The sequence below is a fragment of the Aotus nancymaae genome, unplaced genomic scaffold (genome assembly GCF_030222135.1).
Source record: "Aotus nancymaae isolate 86718 unplaced genomic scaffold, 86718_ANA_hifiasm-v0.15.2.pri h1tg000040l, whole genome shotgun sequence".
NCBI lineage: Eukaryota > Metazoa > Chordata > Mammalia > Primates > Aotidae > Aotus > Aotus nancymaae.
The window spans coordinates 74893455-74907944 of record NW_026988454.1 but is presented as its reverse complement, the minus strand read 5'-3'; positions in this window follow the sequence as shown (position 1 = coordinate 74907944).

Here is a 14490-nt window from a genome sequence, read left to right as displayed (position 1 = left end):
GCATGGACAAAGACCCTGCAGCAGGACAGTATTTGTTGTTGAGGGGAGCTGAGATCAGTGTGTGTGCGAGCAGACTGAGTGAAGGGAGAAGACAGTGGTGGGAGATGAGGGTTGAGAGTGATAATAGGAAGGGAAGGGGCTTAAAAAACTATTGCATGTGGTCATTAGAGAAATGCAAATCAAAACCACACTGAGATATCATCTCATGCCAGTTAGAATGGTGATCATTAAAAAATCGGGAGACAACAGATGCTGGAGAGGATGTGGAGAAACAGGAACACTTTTACACAGTTGGTGGGAGTGTAAATTAGTTCATCCATTGTGGAAGAGAGTGTGGCGATTTCTCAAGGATCTAGAAATAGAAATTCCATTTGACCCAGCAATCCCACTATTGGGTATATACCCAAAGACCTATAAATCATTCTACTATAAAGACACATGCACACGTATGTTCATTGCAGCCCTGTGTACAATAGCAAGGACCTGGAACCAACCCAAATGCCCATCAATGATAGACTGGACAAAGAAAATGTGGTACATATACACCATGGAATACTACACAGCCATAAAAAGCAATGAGTTCGTGTCCTCTGTAGGGACTTGGATGAATCTGGAAACCATCATTCTCAGCAAACTGACCCAAGAACAGAAAGCCAAGCACCATATGTTCTCACTCACAGGTGGGTGTTGAACAATGAGAACATGTGGACTCAGAGAGAGGAGCATCACACACAGGAGACAGTTGGGGGTGGGGAGGGAGAGGAGGGTGGGGAGGGATAACATGGGGAGAAATGCCAGATATAATATGCACCTAAAGTAAAATAAATAAATTAAACAAATAAACAAACAAACACAAAACAAAACAAAGAAAACTATTGCATATGGAAAGTACTCTGGAATAAATGAAGTATGAGAAAATAATAGAGAAATGTGAACAGTGAAGTGATACAACATAACTAATGTTTGAGTAACAGCCTCTGGTAGAACTAGGTTAATGATGCCAGTTAGGTCTTTAAACTACTGAGAAAGTGCAGGTTAGAGACAATGATGATTTGGAGTAAGCAAGAAGTAGTGAAGATTTCAAGAAGTTTTTAAGTTCTATTAAAAATGTACCTGATAAAAGTGGGTATAGGATCTCCCCAGATTCCCCCACCATTTTGTGTCCTGACTGAAAATCACAAATCACTCAGTGCGTGGAGTGCTCTGTGACCCAGCCAGGTGCAAGTTTTCCCAGCAGGCTTGAAAATTCTGAGGCACTGATAAAGGCATTTAAGCTGTTGCCTGAAACAGTGAGAGAAACTGGCCCAGGACTTGAGCCAAATTCCTTCAACTCTCATCAGAACTCCACACTCTAATTCCCTTGCCATGGACATACCAAGGTAGACAAAATCCCTTTTTCCTTGCTGTCTGTAGCGAAGAATGCTACAGTACTCTGTAAGTCTCCTTAATAAATGCTTTGGCCTAATCGCCCTGTTGCTTAGCAATCTTTCTTTGGAATGCTCATCAGGCCCATCTCAGGATGGTTTGGGGCACTCCCTTGTGGGAACTCCTATGCTGTTGCTTTTGGGGTGACTCTCGCCACTGGAGGTTCAGTAGGATGAAATAGCGCTGAAGGGTATGAGGGAAACAACGTGTACAAGGATATAACCAGGAATTTGAGCTCAAGCAACTAGTAGAAAAGAAATTTCATTTACTGAGATGAAAGAAACAGTACAGAACAGGTTTTGAAGAAAGTGGAGAAACATGTTGGATTATAGGTGACACTTTGATTTGTAAGCAAGTGCATACATCCCTACTAACGATATTATAGTGAATAATCTATATTTGCAATGAACATTTGTAGAAAACAATAGAACTGAAATGCTGTAAGTGGCAATTAACATTAATAGCTATTAGAAAAATACATTAGGAAACTTGTATTTTTTAAGATTTAAAATGCTATTTGTAATGCCACTGCTTAAAATGAAGTAGCCTGATGCAGAAAGTGAATAGTGGTTTTATTTTTTTCACATTCAGTAATCTAAGAAAATGTAAGCTTTAACAATGTTGCTTGTCTTATTTTTTCTTCTGAACTCTATAAATAAATTCAGATTTGTTTTTTCTATCCATTAGGACACCTGCACTTTAATGTCGCCTTCTTGGTATAAAAGATCTCTCCTTCAGAGTGAATGCAGCTTTCCTTCGCTCTTTTCTCTCAATGCTCCAGGCTCTAATGTGGTTTAGGGACCAGGTAGGTAACAAAAGAGAGAGTGGTGGGGTGTCTAGTAAACTGTGGACAGATAAAATGTGTAGCTGTGAGTCAGGTTTAGTCAACTGTTGCCATTTACAGAATAGGGACACATATTGTAGCCAGGCCTTCTAATTTTATAAATGAAAATAAATCTATATAGATTTTAGAATCTATATAAAATCCATGTTTTAAAATTGGTATAGATTTTATATGAAATATAGACTTAATGTAAAATCTATTATTTTAAAATCTATATATTAAAATCTATATAGAATTTATATACAGATTTTAATATATAGATTTATTATATGTATAAACTGTCTTAATATTTAAATGTTGGCTCTGTTTTAACAACATTGTAAGATCTAAACAAAACATGCTAAATTCAGTCTCTGAGAAGTCAATTAGTAGTACCTGCTGTAAATTGGTACCTGCATTTGCTCCTAGCCTCTCAGAGAATATTGATTCCCTGAGTATTGCTATCAATATTTATTGTGCATTAAAAAAAAAAAAAAAACCCTTACTGATTAAATCCATTCTCATTAATAAGTGGATGGTTTATCCCTAGATGGGGATCCAAACCTAAAACCTTAGGGTTATGATGACAGGGAATCCAATGCATAAACCAAATTGTTAACATCCATTTAGCAATTTTACGTGTCAGACACCACCATACAAAGAGACTTATTACATTATATCTTAATCCTGAAAATTAAGAAACCTAAAAGCTAAATGTCTCTCTGCAGGATGTATGACAAGCAAATAGTAGAGCTGGGCTTTGAATAAAATATGCCCAAACCCCAGATGTGTAACTACTGTGCACTATTGCCTCAAGCAGTTTTAAAACGTCCAATTTCTACAGAATTTTTACCAAGCTATTTCATGTAACTTGTGCTCTATTTTGATCTTACAATTTTCTGATTACATTGTATACTGTTTTCCTGATAATGGCTTCTCCTAACCCTAGCAACTAAGGTAGGGTTAGCTAGGTAACCTAGCACCTAAGGTACTAAGGAGTTACTTTGCTGTAACCAAAGGCTAGAGTAGTGGGGTCGTGGGTGACTTTAACTCTGGAAGGGTCTCGAATGGCTGAAGACCGAACTGTTTTCATTTAAAGACTTCCAAGTAGCCAATGCACTTCTAAAGCTATGATTTAGAATAAACTCTATGATTTCGTTAGAGTTGGGGTCCTAAATTAATAGGCCTCTTTCTTTTTCTCCTTCTTCTTCATAGGCAATAATCCTAAAGACCAGGTTCTTTGGAAGCCAGCGTTGCTGAATTTGTCTTAAAAGTAAGCAGTTCCATTTGGCTTTTCGATTTTGTCTTCCAGGCAAGTGGAATGTGAAACAAAAATTTAACATTTTCCCGTATGCAAGAACATATTCTTCCATATAAATTTTTGTAATTTTTTGTCATTATAGAAAGCATTATATATAATATATAGGCAGGTTTTAAAGAATAGTAAAATTTAAAAAAGTATAAATGTATATTCACCACACAGTTTAAAGGTTGTAAATTACTAGTACATACTTAGAATCCCTGTGTTTTCTTAAAGAATTGCATCCTTATGTCTGCCAATTGCTACCCACTCATTCCCCAAGAAATAACCACTATGCCAACCTTTGTGTTAATCACTGTTACTATTTATAGATTTATGTTGTATGTATTTTTAAATAGCATATTAACTGTTGCCTGCTTTTAAATTTATATAATAATATTATATTGCATATATTCATCTATGAATTTTCTTTTATCAGCATTAGTTTTGGACATTTAGCCATGTTGATGCATGTAGTTGTACTTCACCTTCATTGAGGTATAATATTACATTGTGTATCTCCTCTGATCTTTTGTATTCTGAATAGACTCTTGGTTTGTTTGCATTACTTTACTGTTATAAATAATGCTTCTGTGAATACATATGTATGTGTGTGTATATATATACATACACACATATATACATATGTATGTGAATGTGTTTATATAATGTACATGTTTGAGAATTTCTCTATGTTATTGTATTGTCAGTGCTTCCAGATAATGACATTCACACAGTGGATGGATGTATTCATTCTCACCAGCCATAGAAAAGATTTTTTATTGTCATCATAGATTTTCATCCATACTATATATTTACATATTTAATTAATGTGAAATGATGTCCTATTTTGCTGTTAGAGTTTTTCTGGTTGATAATGAATTTGAAGAGAGCTTTAAAAATATTCATTGAGAACTATTTTCTTCCACCTGAATTATATGGTTTAAAATTTGCTTTAGTAAGAATCTGTTGCTGCTACAAAATCACTTCATTTTTAGGTATCTGACAATATCATTACTTATGTTAATGAAAGGTAGGTAGTTTCACTGGATATAGAATCCTGGATTAAAATTATTTTTATTCAATAGATTTAAAATAATATTCTATTGTTTCAATCTTCCCCTTCTGTTATTTTCAAGTTAGTACTTAGTCAAATGGTGTCTCTTTGCACATGGTCTATGCTTGTCTGTCTGTGCTTTTTGAAGATAGTAACCTTTTTGTTTTGTTTATGTTATACATTTTTATTAAGATGTGTGTTGCATGCATTAATTTTTGTCTGTACTTCTCAAGTTTTCAAGCTTTTTGAATTTGAATTTGCCATAAGAAATTCTGAAAATTCATTTGCTAATTACCTTTAAATATTCTCTTCTAAGTTCTATGATCCAATTCTAGAACTTCAATTATTCACACATTGGAATTTATTAGTCTATCCTCATGTTTTCTAACCATTATTTTACTAAAATATTTCCCTTTTCTTATTTCTGTCTTCTGAATTATGAAAAATTCATTGCATCTGTGTTCTCATTCAGTGTGTCATCTATTGGTTAATGTTTGCATTGTTTTAGTTGCAATTATCATGTTTTTAAAAATTCTTAGCATTTTATTTAGTTATATTTGAAATCCATTATTTTTGCTTTAAATAGTGTTCTGATCACTTCTCACATTTTAAAGCTTTTCTGAATTTTAAAACATTTATTAAATTTGTTAATTATTTCTTACTTTTGCTTACACCAATATTTGTTGTGCTAAAAAGTCTGAATCTGCTACTGGCTGTTTCTACTGTTTCCATCTTATGGTGAATTGTTCTCTTGCATTGATCAGGAATGGCTCATTCTCTTTAGATTTTTATCTTCATCAGTGTTGAGTTTCTTTAAAGAGAGTTTGAAATGGTTTCCACAATCACCTGAGTGTACTGCCTACCAAGACCCATTCCACATTCCACTCTGGGCTTGAAATTATTAGATTTTATAGTGAATGTGAATTCACAATGTAAACCCCATAAGTGGGCAAGGTAGTTTGTTATTTGAAGAAATATTTTCTCTTCCACTTAGCACCAAGATTAAGGCCTCACGTAATTTGAAGCAACCTAGGCACCTGAGGTGCAAAATTGAAGAAGTCACTGAAAAAAATCTGAAAGTGGGTGCCTCCTTATGGGAGAGACACCTTGCTTGCCTAGTCTTCAGCCTTATCGAATGAACATAAATCAGTCACTCCAATCTCTCTTCTGTGTAGCACAAGTAAACATAGGCTTTATATTCTGCTATGTCCCATGCCATTATTAAAACAAAAATTCAAAGTTTGCAGAGTTATCTACAGCCCTCTAGATACAAACCTACTTTTAGCAGTTGCTTATTGTTCAAGGTTACTATTGTCACTTTACTTTTAGCTCTATGGAGTCTTCCTTTTATGACAACTCAGCATTGTTTTTAAAATAATATTTTAACTGACATTTCAGTTGTTTTATTATGAATTTCCATCCAGGCTATCTAGAATGCCATACTCGCAGCAATGAAAATCACATTTTCCTCTGCAAAGGTTGTTTGATAACTACACATTTTCCTCTGCCAAGGTTGTTTGATAACTACATTTTAAGATCATTCTTAAAATAAAAATGTTATTTTTTATGATAATATTACAATATACTTATATGATTAGAAAAAAGTACACTTTTTATATTAAAAGAAATAAACTGAACAGAACACTTAGTTACATTTACAATGGTCTAACAAACAAAATCAGTCTATATGAGTAAGACTGAACATATTCCAAAAAATAGCCTTAAAAGTAACAAAGTGGATATGAAATACTAGAGTGCTCTATGATTAACGAAAACAATTTTTTTCCATTTACACTTTCAGAAGGATTTAAATGCATTAGAAAATTAACTTGCTAACTATGATGAATATTTACATGGAGAAATGTGAGGAGTGGTTATGCACGAGCCTGGACCACCTCCAGGTGCACTAAACTTTAGGACCTGCATCTTTTACATCCTCATACCTATTTTCTAACCTCTGCATTGTATTGGTCTTGCTGAGTTGCTTGAATGAGTAATGAAGCTTTCATAAAGTAAATAATTTCCTTCTTTTTTTGCATGAGTACCATTTTGTCAACAAGAAGCTACTGTTCTAATGATCACCTTACTATAGATGAGCAAATCTTAATCTCCAATGTGTCTTAAATTATCGATATGTTGATAATTCAGAGAAGCTAATAATTCAGATGTGGAAAAACTATTTTGGTTGCCTACTTATAAAGAAGCATACTGTACAAACCAGTGGTTTATTCCTTAAGACCACCATGGTGACTGATCATAGGGTCTCAATTGTTCCCTGGGGATCAATAAGTATTAACATAACGTCAAATTTTACTGAACCATCAAAAACATTGTCATTAAGAAAATCTGTTTCAATATTTGTCTACATGCAAAATATGAAAGCACCTTGCCTGTTTATATTTACTGTAGCTATTTTCCACGTGTATGTGTTTACACTTATGTGTGTGTGTTTGATTTGTGTATAGAACATAAATGTGTTCTGTGTCTTTTCTAAAGAGAGGAATGAGTCATGATCATCAAAAGCTTCTCTCAACTACAACCTTAGGCACAAACCTTGCAAAAGGCCTTCAGTCCCCAGTGTAAGTAAGTTACATCTAGTCCCAGTGAAGCATCAACAAGGCTTATCCTGCGGCTCGTTTCACTAGGGCAAAGAACAGGTGCAAGGCTCACATTTCCGGCTGCTTGGTGCCTTGTTATTATTTTTATGAATAGTCGGTGCATCAGGAACTCTACAGGGATCCAAGCCTTTCCTTGAGCCCAATCAAAGGATTAGTGTGATTCAGGCAGAGATTGAATCTGTGTGGAAAATTGTCCATGCTGAGTTCTATTAGAAGGAGCTGCTGAGTGAGCTTCGTTACTAATCACAAGGCAAAATTACAGTCTCTAGAAATAAGAAACCAGTAAACAAAATAATAAAAGTCATTTTAATTATTAAATGACAGGGTTCCAAATTATATGCTATTTATCAGTACCATAATGAAATACAGTAAATAGAAAAATATCCATATGGTCCATTCACTATGATTTAATTTTGCATAATGTATTATTTTAATGATTTTTAAAATGTGACTAATTATCAAATTGATAATTCCCTTCAGCAACCAGTATCTGTATTTTATTACAGATGTACCAATTTTTATTCACCAGCACATTGTGTTGATTGAAGAACACTGAAAACTCTGAAAGGTCTTCTTTATACAGTCCAAGTTATCAGTGCCTAATGGTGCTCAGTGATGAATTGCTCCCATTTTAATAGAACAATCAGGGCCTAGTGTTTCCATTATCCTTCTCTGTGCACTTTCCATTCACACTATTGTTGTGCTGATTAGCCAGCATTATTTGTAAAGACTTGGTAAATTATAAGTCAGATATAACAGGTGATTCTTTCTTGTTATTTGAAAACCAAACATGTTTGATAATTTTTCAAGTTTGCAGAAATTATTGAAATGCCAATATCATTTTACTAGAAGCAATCAGCTGCTCTACTCAGTAAAAATGAACACAAAAATGACCTATTTTCTAGTATTTTTGAGAACTGGCAAAGTAATAGTAATACCTGGAAATAGCTGTTTGTTGTTAAATCTGTTTATGTTGAAAATTGTGTCTATCATCCATCTGTCTTATTAAGTTCTTGAAATAAGAGCTTATTAATGTACACGTAATGACTGTGTACATTAATTTTCAGGAAGTAGGATGTTATTATTAGTGCAAAATGACCTATTATAGTTTAATACTTGATATACTCATGCTTTTTATGGTACACAGAAAAGGGCCATTAATAAAATAGCTCATGTTTCTAAAGCTATGATATTTAACCAAACACTCCTTAAAATAATATGCCACAGTTTCCTTTTCATATTTTAGTCAACACATATTAAATGCCTACTACATGCCAGACTAAAGCCATTTCTACAAGAAGAAAATGCTCAGCTATTACCCAGAGGTATACAGCAAAGAACTAGGTGATTCATTGTTCAAAGGAAAATAATTTTACTAAACATGTTCCAATATAATAGCATTTTAGTAGACAATCTAGGAGATTAACTTAGATTCTTATCACTGCAATGTGTTTTATAGGATGGACACTCAGTGAAAAGAAGATTGTCAAGTGGTAACTGTGGCACACTCTTAAATCCCCCTGAAATATTACATTGCATTGTCAATCTAAGACATCAATTTTTGGTGGGAATAATATTGCAGAGCTGTTGCTTAGTGTTAACATGGTGACTGACAAAGAGATGCTTTTTTCATTTTGTGTTTTTGTATCCTAAAAAGACAACTTATGATTTTCTTCATCCTTTTGAAAACTTTAAAGGAAAGTATGCTGAAAAAAACTGAATATAATTAACTACTGGCAGAATGTTGTTGGTAAAGGGGGGAAAAACCCAGTATTATTGTCCCATTATTTAGAATGTCCAAAGTGTATTTTAGAGTTGTATAAATATCTTTCTAATTTAAAAAAGTGGAATTCACAAAATAAAGTTCATTTTGTTTTCCTTTTACACAAAGAAGGAAGAAAACCTGCTATAGGCTAGAGAAGTGATGCTTAAGATTATACTTAGAGAAAAGAAATATATTAAGTCAAAAACCTGAATGTAGAGAGGGAAAGAAGAGGAAAGATGTGATTATTTCAGTTGGATATAAATGAAAACACATACCTTGAAAATCGAGACTTTTAAAAATGTGAGAAGTTAAACACACTGGCAAGAAAAAACTGACAATGCGTAGAAATGTTGTCTTGTATTAGCTTATAATAAAGAATTTCATTTAGACTATGTTTCCTTTAGATTAAAATCTACTTTTCATTTGTATTATAATAAAATTTTATATCAATTATTTTATATTTTATTTATATATTATTTATATCATGGTTCAAATGATATTTATTTTTGCAATTCTGTCACTGAAATATGCACACAAATAATTTCAGAAAATAGTAGGACTATTTTATTTCTTTTTCTGTAACAATAACATTATCATTAGATTATTTTTTCCTGAGTAGATGCAATGGAATTCATGAAAATTAGTTTTCAAATCATTATTCCAAGGATAATTTTAAATGTAGTATTGACTAGTACTTTTTCTTTCTTTAGTATCTAAACTACAGAATCTTAAAGTTATTTGCTGCATTTTATATTTATCTAAATGTGTGTAATTGTGTATGAGTACATGTCTGTGGACATTTTTCTCAAGGTGTCTTTTTTTTTCTGATGAAGATCTTTTTTTTACATACTTTATTCTGCATTCTCCTTACAACATATAGAATAGGCAGTGTGATATTTTAATTGCTTTTAGAACATACAACATTGGTAATAGCAAATGCTGAGTTGGTCCTTATTATGTGATGCAATGTTCTAAGCACTCTGTGCAAATTACATAATAGGTAATTGCTATAACTGTATCCATTTTGCAAACCCTGAAAGGTTATGTAACTTGTTTAGGGTCCCATTACTGGTAACTAGGAAAGCAGATACTCTAATCCAGACAGTCCAGCTGTCTGAACTGTCTAGATATAGAAACTTTTTTATTTCCTTTTTTAAAAAATACAATAAGTTGAACATGTCTAAAAGGTACAATTTGATACATTTTGACATATGTATACGCCTGTGAGGATATTACCACCATCAAGATAATACAGACATTCATCACTCCCATAAGTTTCCAAGGGCCTGTTTGGAATCCCTTCCTTTTGTTCCTTCCCTACCTTGTGCTCAGGCAATCTCATTTGCTTTCTGTAACAATAAATTTGTTGTCACCTAGAATTTTTAATAAATGGAACTATACAGTATGTGCAATTTTTGTCTTTCTTTTATCACTTAGCATAGTGATTTTGAGATTCATTTATGCTATGTTATTAATAGGTATTTCTTTATATTGATCAGTAGTATTCCCTTGCACAAATTTTCCAGTTTGTCCATTCACTTGATAATTGATATTTGGTATTTTCTAGATTTTTACTAATGCAAATAAATCTGCTACTGACATTTGTATACAAGTATTTGTTATAGACATGTGATTTCATTTTTCTTAAGCAAATAACTAGGAGTAAAGGGCTAAATGCTATGGTAGGTTTGTATTGAACACTTTAAGCATCTGCAAAACTGTTTTTCAAAGTGGTTGTACCATTTTACTTACTCATCAGGAGTATTGGAAACTTCTAGTTTCTTCACATTTTTGCTGACACTAAATGTGGTCAGTCTTTTTAATTCTAACATATGTAGTAATATATAATTGTGTTTTCAACTTGTATTTCACATTGAAAAATGATGCTGAACATTGTTTCACACGCTTTTCTGACAGTAGCATATCTTCTTTGGTGAAGCATCCAAATCTTTGCCCAATTTTTATTGGTTTGTTTGTTTTCTTATTATTAAGAGTTTGTTGTTCTTAATACAAATTCTTTACTAGATAACAGTATTTGTAAATATTTTCCCTCTATTATGTTGATTTTCATTTTATTAACAGGATGTTTCAAAGAGTAGATATTTTTTCACTTTGATAAAACAAATTTATCAGTTAATTCTTTTGTAGATTATACTTTTGGTTTTATATATAAGAAATCTTGGCCTATCCCAAGGTCAAGGTTTTATTGTAAAGTTTCATAGTTTTAGGTTTTAAATTTTGTTCTAGTACACACTTGATTTTTTAGATTTTCTACATGGTCTATACAAATAGATATGTAATTCTTTTAGCACTGTGTTAAAATATTATCATTCTTTAGCAGCTGAATTTCTTTTGTACCTCTGTCCATGTATATATTTCTGGATTATCATTTCCATTTATTTGTTGTTCTGTCTTTGCAATGATGCCACACTATTTTGATTACTATATCATTATATAAGTGTCTAAATAAAGTAGTGTTTATCTCTTTCAAAGTTGGTTTGTTTAGTCTAGGACCTTTGCTTTTTTATGTGCATTTTAGAGTCGGTCAGGTACACACATGCAAAAAAAAAAAAATCCTCTTGTGAGTTTGATTGAGATTTCATTGAAACTGTAGATCACCCTAGGAAGAGCTAATATGTTGATAATATTGAGTCTTCTGAACCACAACAATGATATGTCTGTCATTTTTTAGTTCCTTAGTTTATTTCTTTAGTATTTTGTTGTTTTCAGTGTGCAAGTTTTCTACATGTTAGATTTATCCCTAAGTATTTTATATTGTTTCAGATTATTGCTATATTTTAAATTTTAATTTTTGATATTTGTTGTATTTAGAAATAGAGTTGATATTTATATAGTGATTATGTATCCTGAAACCGTGCTGAACTCATAAATTAACTTTTGTAGATTCTGTCACAATATCTACATGTACAAATATGCCTTCTACAAATACAGTTTTATTTCTTTCTTTTTAATCGACGTGATTTTATTTCTTTTTTCTTAACTTATTCCACTAGCTAGAACCTCCAGTACAATGTTAAACAGAAGTGATGAGGGTAGTTATTGTAATGTTTTTCTTATTTTGATCTAATGGAAAAGATACTCAGTCTTTCACTATTAAATATAATATTAACTGCTTATTTTCATAGAATCCCTTGGTTGGATAAATTTGCTTCTATTCTTAGTTTTCTGAGAATTTTCACTAGGAACAGGTTTTGGATTTTGTCTACACCTTTTTCTCTATTGAGATGATCATATAGATTTTTGATAATTGTCTTCCAAAATGGTGAATTACACTGATGGGTTTTCTAATGTTAAACCTTCCTTCCTAGAATAAGCCCAACTTGGTAATTATGTATTATATATTTTTATTTTTGGCCTCGATTTCCTAAAATTTTGCAGAGAGCTTTTGCATAATGTTTAGGAGAGGTATTCGTTTTTTCTTTCTGTTTTTCTTTTACTGTCAGAATAATTCTGGGCTCCAATAATGCCCTCCTTTTCATTTCTTTGGAAAAACTTGTATAAAGTTGATATTATATATTCATTAAACATTTAGTGGAACTTAATAGTGAAGCCACATGAGACTAGAGTTTTTTGTTTTGTTTTGTTTTCTTTTCTTTTCTCTTTTCCTTTTTTTGAGACAGATTCTCCCTCTGTAGCCCAGGCTGGAGTGCAGTGGCATCATCTTGGCTGACTGCAACCTCTGCTTCCCAGGTTCAAGTGATAATCTTGTCTCAGCCTCCAGAGTAGCTGGGACTACAGGCAAGCACCACCATGCCCGGCTAATTTTTAATTTTTTTAAAATTTTTTATTTTTAGTAGAGACGAGGTTTCACATGTTGGCCTGATTGGTCCCAAACTCTTGACCTTGTGATCCGCCCACCTTGGCCTCCCAAAATGATGGGATTACAGATGTGAGCCACCGTGCCTAGCCGAGAGTAGAATTTTCTTACTGGAAAGAATTTTAACTACCATTGAAGTTTTTTTTAAATAGATACATGGCTATTCAACTTATCTATTTCTTATTGAATGAATATTGGTAGTTTGTGTTTTTCAAGCAATTGAATGATTTCCTCTAAGTTGTCAAATTTACTGGCATAATGTTGTTTCCAATATTCTTGATTATACTTTTAATATATGTAGAATTTGTAGTGATATGACCTCTTTTAATCCTAATATTGGTGATTTGGGTCATCTCTTTTTCTTAGTAGTCTGGCATAAGATCAATCAATTATTTTTCACATTATTAAAACACTATCTTTTGATTTTATTGATTTCCTCTATTACTTTGCTGTTTTCTATTTTAGTTTATGTCAAAAAACTTATTTCCTTTCTTTTAAGGTTTGATTACTTATGGTTTAATTTCTTAAGGTTTAATTTACTATTTTTCTCTAAGGTTTAATTTACTATTTTTCTCTAGTTTCTTAGGGTTGAAACTATAGTCATAGATTTGAGAATTGTTTTATTTTTCCTAATATAGACTTAGTGCTATAATTTACTTCTGAGTTCTGCTTTACCAGCATCCTATACATTTTGACATGTTGTGTTTTCACTTTCACTCATTTCAAAATACTTTCTAACATACTTTTTGATTTTTACTTTGACCTATAGTTGATTTAGAGTTGTATTATTTCATTTCTCAATACTTGGGGATTTTCCAAGCATCCTCCAGTGATTTATTTCCGATTTAATTACACCTTGGCCAGAGAATATATTTTGCATGACTTGAATCATTTTAAAGTTTGGAGTTTGGAGGACTTATTTTATGGCCCAGAATATTGCTTATCTTGGCAAAAGTTCCATGTATACTTAAAAAATGCAAATTTTTCTGTTAGGTATAGTATTTTACAAAAATCAATTAGCTGGTTGATAGTATTTTTCAGGTCTTCTATATTGTAATCTGTATTTTATCTTTTTGTTATACCAGGTAGGGTGTTGAAATCTTTAATTATGATTATGGATCTATTTTCACCTTCCATTTATACTGTTTTTGCTTTATATATTTTGATGCTCTATTTTCATTGTATTCAATTTAAAAATGTTTACCTTTTCTTAAAAAAAAGATGATTTTGTTAAAAAGAATGACATTCTTTATTCCTGATAAAGCCTTTGCTTTGATATCCATTTCATCTGATATCAGTATAATGACTCTACCTTTCTTTTGATTAGAATTAGCACGACTTTTAAAAATTATTTTACTGTTAATATACTCTGTTTCTATATTTAAAGTAGGTTTCTTGTAGGCAGTACATAACTGGGTAATTGTATTCAATGTATTAAGTTACAAATGTATACTGTAAGGCATAAAGCAGGCATTAAAATGATAAAAACAAATAACCATAATGCCCAAAAAGAAGATAAAAATGGAATTATGAAAGTTCCTCATTTGATTCAAAAGAAGTCAGATAAGGAGAAAAAACCTGTTGTTTAAAATGATATGTTTTGACTATTTTCATTTAATGTGATTGCTGAATTTAAATCTAACATTTTGTTTTCCATTTTTCTG